At 52.0% G+C, this 7,548-nt stretch overlaps 2 non-coding genes and 1 pseudogene across 2 annotated transcripts; all 3 read right to left on the minus strand.

Moving 5' to 3' along the window:
* LOC126431651 (large subunit ribosomal RNA) overlaps positions 1 to 343 on the minus strand; it is a 4,674-nt pseudogene extending 4,331 nt beyond the window's left edge.
* A 188-nt stretch (positions 344 to 531) lies between these two features.
* LOC126431654 (5.8S ribosomal RNA) lies at positions 532 to 686 on the minus strand. The gene has a single exon (XR_007577686.1). It is a non-coding gene; the product is annotated as a 5.8S ribosomal RNA (ribosomal RNA).
* Positions 687 to 1,039: 353 nt separating this feature from the next.
* Positions 1,040 to 2,948, minus strand: LOC126431649 (small subunit ribosomal RNA). The gene has a single exon (XR_007577683.1). It is a non-coding gene; the product is annotated as a small subunit ribosomal RNA (ribosomal RNA).
* Positions 2,949 to 7,548: the final 4,600 nt, after the last annotated feature.

Consider the following 7,548-nt stretch of genomic DNA (forward strand, 5'->3'; position numbering starts at 1 on the left):
GGTCATATTTAGTCTCAGATGGAGTTTACCACCCACTTGGAGCTGCACTCTCAAGCAACCCGACTCGAAGGAGAGGTCCCGCCGACGCTCGCACCGGCCGCTACGGGCCTGGCACCCTCTACGGGCCGTGGCCTCATTCAAGTTGGACTTGGGCTCGGCGCGAGGCGTCGGGGTAGTGGACCCTCCCAAACACCACATGCCACGACAGGCGGCAGCCTGCGGGGTTCGGTGCTGGACTCTTCCCTGTTCGCTCGCCGCTACTGGGGGAATCCTTGTTAGTTTCTTTTCCTCCGCTTAGTAATATGCTTAAATTCAGCGGGTAGTCTCGCCTGCTCTGAGGTCGTTGTACGAGGTGTCGCACGCCACACCGCCAGCCGGCTGTGCACGCTACCGAGTAAGTACCGGTATGCGAACCGCCAGGCGACGGGCGCGCATCGCACGTTTAAGGAGACGCGGCCGGCCCCACAGGCGGCCACGACACTCCCAGGTCTGCGAAGCGGGGCAAACGCCGCGCGCTTCAGTATACGTAGCCGACCCTCAGCCAGACGTGGCCCGGGAACGGAATCCATGGACCGCAATGTGCGTTCGAAACGTCGATGTTCATGTGTCCTGCAGTTCACATGTCGACGCGCAATTTGCTGCGTTCTTCATCGACCCACGAGCCGAGTGATCCACCGTCCTGGGTGATCTTTTCATAGTTTCCACCATCTCTTTCGAGACAGTTGCATAGGCGGGACTGAGGCGTGTGGCGGCCCTGTTCCAGCGTTCAGTGTCCAACGGCCTCACGGCCGATGGGCGTCGTACGGCTCCACACCGGAGCGGACAGGCAGTCGGGCGAAAGTCATTCAAAACCGGCGCCAGGCGCCAGGTGCCGCAGGCCAGCCGCTCCAGCGCTTCAGCGCTCGTACCACACAACATTGCCGTTAGTTTTGAGACGAACGCGTGGTTCCGCACGCGGCGCACGGCTACTGCGAGCCGTACAGGTAGCTGCGTGTTGCGCGACACGACACGCACATCGAAAGACATGCAGTCTAGTCGGTAATGATCCTTCCGCAGGTTCACCTACGGAAACCTTGTTACGACTTTTACTTCCTCTAAATGATCAAGTTTGGTCATCTTTCCGGTAGCATCGGCAACGACAGAGTCAATGCCGCGTACCAGTCCGAAGACCTCACTAAATCATTCAATCGGTAGTAGCGACGGGCGGTGTGTACAAAGGGCAGGGACGTAATCAACGCGAGCTTATGACTCGCGCTTACTGGGAATTCCTCGTTCATGGGGAACAATTGCAAGCCCCAATCCCTAGCACGAAGGAGGTTCAGCGGGTTACCCCGACCTTTCGGCCTAGGAAGACACGCTGATTCCTTCAGTGTAGCGCGCGTGCGGCCCAGAACATCTAAGGGCATCACAGACCTGTTATTGCTCAATCTCGTGCGGCTAGAAGCCGCCTGTCCCTCTAAGAAGAAAAGTAATCGCTGACAGCACGAAGGATGTCACGCGACTAGTTAGCAGGCTAGAGTCTCGTTCGTTATCGGAATTAACCAGACAAATCGCTCCACCAACTAAGAACGGCCATGCACCACCACCCACCGAATCAAGAAAGAGCTATCAATCTGTCAATCCTTCCGGTGTCCGGGCCTGGTGAGGTTTCCCGTGTTGAGTCAAATTAAGCCGCAGGCTCCACTCCTGGTGGTGCCCTTCCGTCAATTCCTTTAAGTTTCAGCTTTGCAACCATACTTCCCCCGGAACCCAAAAGCTTTGGTTTCCCGGAGGCTGCCCGCCGAGTCATCGGAGGAACTGCGGCGGATCGCTGGCTGGCATCGTTTATGGTTAGAACTAGGGCGGTATCTGATCGCCTTCGAACCTCTAACTTTCGTTCTTGATTAATGAAAACATACTTGGCAAATGCTTTCGCTTCTGTTCGTCTTGCGACGATCCAAGAATTTCACCTCTAACGTCGCAATACGAATGCCCCCGCCTGTCCCTATTAATCATTACCTCGGGTTCCGAAAACCAACAAAATAGAACCGAGGTCCTATTCCATTATTCCATGCACACAGTATTCAGGCGGGCTTGCCTGCTTTAAGCACTCTAATTTGTTCAAAGTAAACGTGCCGGCCCACCGAGACACTCAATAAAGAGCACCCTGGTAGGATTTCAACGGGGTCCGCCTCGGGACGCACGAGCACGCACGAGGCGGTCGCACGCCTTCGGCTCGCCCCACCGGCAGGACGTCCCACGATACATGCCAGTTAAACACCGACGGGCGGTGAACCAACAGCGTGGGACACAAATCCAACTACGAGCTTTTTAACCGCAACAACTTTAATATACGCTATTGGAGCTGGAATTACCGCGGCTGCTGGCACCAGACTTGCCCTCCAATAGATACTCGTTAAAGGATTTAAAGTGTACTCATTCCGATTACGGGGCCTCGGATGAGTCCCGTATCGTTATTTTTCGTCACTACCTCCCCGTGCCGGGAGTGGGTAATTTGCGCGCCTGCTGCCTTCCTTGGATGTGGTAGCCGTTTCTCAGGCTCCCTCTCCGGAATCGAACCCTGATTCCCCGTTACCCGTTACAACCATGGTAGGCGCAGAACCTACCATCGACAGTTGATAAGGCAGACATTTGAAAGATGCGTCGCCGGTACGAGGACCGTGCGATCAGCCCAAAGTTATTCAGAGTCACCAAGGCAAACGGACCGGACGAGCCGACCGATTGGTTTTGATCTAATAAAAGCGTCCCTTCCATCTCTGGTCGGGACTCTGTTTGCATGTATTAGCTCTAGAATTACCACAGTTATCCAAGTAACGTGGGTACGATCTAAGGAACCATAACTGATTTAATGAGCCATTCGCGGTTTCACCTTAATGCGGCTTGTACTGAGACATGCATGGCTTAATCTTTGAGACAAGCATATGACTACTGGCAGGATCAACCAGGGAGCTGCGTCAACTAGAGCTGAGCAGCCGGCCGCCCGGGAGTGTGTCCCGGGGGCCCGCGCGAACACGCAAGCGTCCGCTCAATTATTCTGCAAACAGGAGGAGGCTGAGCTCCCCTGCACAACACACCTCGAAACCCTCTCAGGTCCCGGCGGCGCGCAGCGCCGTCCTAAGTACTTGGTCGGGTTCGAGAGAGGCGCAATCGCCCGGAGTTAGGCGAGTAGACGCTTTAGGTGCGACCACCCGTGCTCCCAACTGAGCTTGCCGCTGCCGACAGAGGCCCGGGAGCGTGCTGTCGTGGCATTGCCGGCGGGAGACAACACGCGCCACCTACGGTGACCGGCAGCTCCAACGCCAGCGCCACAGAAGGACAAAAGCCCCACTTGGGTGCCGAAGCGAACTCTCCCAGCACAGCGCACGCGCCAACACGTCCGCACAGCTGCGATACAAACCACCTGCGAGAACCGCTGGGGCGACCGAGCAGCAGACGGCGTCGCGGCGCCGAGCGCCGGGCGGCGGCGCATCCTCAGCGCACACAGTCCTCAATCGGACCAGCACACTGCAGATGGCCACCGCGCTTCGCACCGGGCCCGCGAGGACCTACTTTGGCCGCAAGGCGCCGCGAGCAGGGGGCGCCGGCGCGCAGCTGCGCCGCCTGCCGCGTCCGTCGGCCGGCGCGCCTGCCACTGGCCGCCCCCACCAGCCGGCTGTAGCGCGTGCGCCCACGCACCGCGCTGCCAGCACGCCGGGCGGCCCCCCCTCACCGGCCGGGGACGGTCCCACCCAGCCACCGCCGCGTATCGCCTCACACCCAGATCCCCTTTCGCGTTCGTGGGCATGGTGGGTCCCCTTTCACGTTCGTGGGCATGGTGGGTATCCCTGAAACAACCGGTTAATAGCTCGACCGATCGTCGCCAACACTGATTCACCTCTAGCGAGAACAACCGCACCACAACGGGTTACCTGTTGTTCATTTGCGTAACGTCACCAGCAAACGTAGACGTCCATCGCCATTTGCAACGAGTATTGCATGCCTGTGTCAGGTGTCACAACACACTACGTCTGCCCACATAGACGCAACAACATGTGCACGCCTCGAGAACACGTGGAAGGTAGCCCCCGTACGTATGCGGTGTCCATTGCGCGAACGACTGTCAGCCGGCCTCTGCAGGATGTCGCAGATGTGGAACGCGGTGCAACATGCTATCACGGTGTGTGAGAAGAGACGACTACGTCCGAATACACGCTCCACTACATCAACAGACTGCTCATGCTGATCGCCATCCAGGGCGTCCGTTCCTCCCACACGTCTGAATGGCGTACCACACTGCAATCCAGCTCTTATAGGGAGACGACACGTAGCTGCGTGCACAATATTTGGACTGTATGGTCTGCCGTTGCTAGGCGCAGTCGTCGTACGGTCACACATGTGCCACGATGTATCATTCAGTACATACGGACCAATGTGCAGTACAGTTTGTGGGTTTTGCGTACATCGGCGGACAGGTGACAGGCCGTACCACAACGTAGGCTGAGTACGTCGGCATGCGAAGGGCATTGAACATGCAAACTTCTCAACGACCAGCTTGCGAAGGCAGGGGGGAAGGGGGGGGGGCATGTACGTCCTGCTGCTATCCACATTACAGTGTATAGCAGGAGCATGTGGAAAGTCAGCAACACCTGCAAGGTGTTTAACATGACGCGATACACAGGGGACCGGGCAGTGCGAATAGCGAACTATATTGCGAGGGTTGCGGTTAGGCAACACTACACTAATTTAACGAGTTGCATAACAATTACAGAGCAGGTTCAGCGACAACGTGCGTCAGGTTAAGGCGCAATATAGGTTAGGTTGAGGCACAATATAGGTTAGGTTAAGGCACAAATTGGGTTACGTTAAGGCACAACATGGGTTACGTTAAGGCACAACATGGGTTACGTTAAGGCACAAATTAGGTTACGTTAAGGCACAAATTAGGTTACGTTAAGGCACAAATTAGGTTACGTTAAGGCACAAATTAGGTTACGTTAAGGCACAAATTAGGTTACGTTAAGGCACAAATTAGGTTACGTTAAGGCACAAATTAGGTTACGTTAAGGCACAAATTAGGTTACGTTAAGGCACAAATTAGGTTACGTTAAGGCACAAATTAGGTTACGTTAAGGCACAAATTAGGTTACGTTAAGGCACAAATTAGGTTACGTTAAGGCACAAATTAGGTTACGTTAAGGCACAAATTAGGTTACGTTAAGGCACAAATTAGGTTACGTTAAGGCACAAATTAGGTTACGTTAAGGCACAAATTAGGTTACGTTAAGGCACAAATTAGGTTACGTTAAGGCACAAATTAGGTTACGTTAAGGCACAAATTAGGTTACGTTAAGGCACAAATTAGGTTACGTTAAGGCACAAATTAGGTTACGTTAAGGCACAAATTAGGTTACGTTAAGGCACAAATTAGGTTACGTTAAGGCACAAATTAGGTTACGTTAAGGCACAAATTAGGTTACGTTAAGGCACAAATTAGGTTACGTTAAGGTACAATATGGGTTAGGTTAAGGTACAATATGGGTTAGGTTAAGGTACAATATGGGTTAGGTTAAGGTACAATATGGGTTAGGTTAAGGTACAATATGGGTTAGGTTAAGGCACAACGTAGGTTAGGTTAAGGCACAACATAGGTTAGGTTAAGGCACAACATAGGTTAGGTTAAGGCACAACATAGGTTAGGTTAAGGCACAACATAGGTTAGGTTAAGGCACAACATAGGTTAGGTTAAGGCACAACATAGGTTAGGTTAAGGCACAACATAGGTTAGGTTAAGGCACAACGTAGGTTAGGTTAAGGCACAACGTAGGTTAGGTTAAGGCACAACGTAGGTTAGGTTAAGGCACAACGTAGGTTAGGTTAAGGCACAACGTAGGTTAGGTTAAGGCACAACGTAGGTTAGGTTAAGGCACAACGTAGGTTAGGTTAAGGCACAACGTAGGTTAGGTTAAGGCACAACGTAGGTTAGGTTAAGGCACAACGTAGGTTAGGTTAAGGCACAACGTAGGTTAGGTTAAGGCACAACGTAGGTTAGGTTAAGGCACAACGTAGGTTAGGTTAAGGCACAACGTAGGTTAGGTTAAGGCACAACGTAGGTTAGGTTAAGGCACAACGTAGGTTAGGTTAAGGCACAACGTAGGTTAGGTTAAGGCACAACGTAGGTTAGGTTAAGGCACAACGTAGGTTAGGTTAAGGCACAACGTAGGTTAGGTTAAGGCACAACGTAGGTTAGGTTAAGGCACAACGTAGGTTAGGTTAAGGCACAACGTAGGTTAGGTTAAGGCACAACGTAGGTTAGGTTAAGGCACAACGTAGGTTAGGTTAAGGCACAACGTAGGTTAGGTTAAGGCACAACGTAGGTTAGGTTAAGGCACAACGTAGGTTAGGTTAAGGCACAACGTAGGTTAGGTTAAGGCACAACGTAGGTTAGGTTAAGGCACAACGTAGGTTAGGTTAAGGCACAACGTAGGTTAGGTTAAGGCACAACGTAGGTTAGGTTAAGGCACAACGTAGGTTAGGTTAAGGCACAACGTAGGTTAGGTTAAGGCACAACGTAGGTTAGGTTAAGGCACAACGTAGGTTAGGTTAAGGCACAACGTAGGTTAGGTTAAGGCACAACGTAGGTTAGGTTAAGGCACAACGTAGGTTAGGTTAAGGCACAACGTAGGTTAGGTTAAGGCACAACGTAGGTTAGGTTAAGGCACAACGTAGGTTAGGTTAAGGCACAACGTAGGTTAGGTTAAGGCACAACGTAGGTTAGGTTAAGGCACAACGTAGGTTAGGTTAAGGCACAACGTAGGTTAGGTTAAGGCACAACGTAGGTTAGGTTAAGGCACAACGTAGGTTAGGTTAAGGCACAACGTAGGTTAGGTTAAGGCACAACGTAGGTTAGGTTAAGGCACAACGTAGGTTAGGTTAAGGCACAACGTAGGTTAGGTTAAGGCACAACTTAGGTTAGGTTAAGGCACAACAGTAGGTTAGGTTAAGGCACAACAGTAGGTTAGGTTAAGGCACAACAGTAGGTTAGGTTAAGGCACAACGTAGGTTAGGTTAAGGCACAACGTAGGTTAGGTTAAGGCACAACGTAGGTTAGGTTAAGGCACAACGTAGGTTAGGTTAAGGCACAACGTAGGTTAGGTTAAGGCACAACGTAGGTTAGGTTAAGGCACAACGTAGGTTAGGTTAAGGCACAACGTAGGTTAGGTTAAGGCACAACGTAGGTTAGGTTAAGGCACAACGTAGGTTAGGTTAAGGCACAACGTAGGTTAGGTTAAGGCACAACGTAGGTTAGGTTAAGGCACAACGTAGGTTAGGTTAAGGCACAACGTAGGTTAGGTTAAGGCACAACGTAGGTTAGGTTAAGGCACAACGTAGGTTAGGTTAAGGCACAACGTAGGTTAGGTTAAGGCACAACGTAGGTTAGGTTAAGGCACAACGTAGGTTAGGTTAAGGCACAACGTAGGTTAGGTTAAGGCACAACGTAGGTTAGGTTAAGGCACAACGTAGGTTAGGTTAAGGCACAACGTAGGTTAGGTTAAGGCACAACGTAGGTTA

The sequence above is a fragment of the Schistocerca serialis genome, unplaced genomic scaffold, assembly GCF_023864345.2.
Source record: "Schistocerca serialis cubense isolate TAMUIC-IGC-003099 unplaced genomic scaffold, iqSchSeri2.2 HiC_scaffold_1105, whole genome shotgun sequence".
In the NCBI taxonomy this organism is placed as follows: Eukaryota; Metazoa; Arthropoda; class Insecta; order Orthoptera; family Acrididae; genus Schistocerca; species Schistocerca serialis.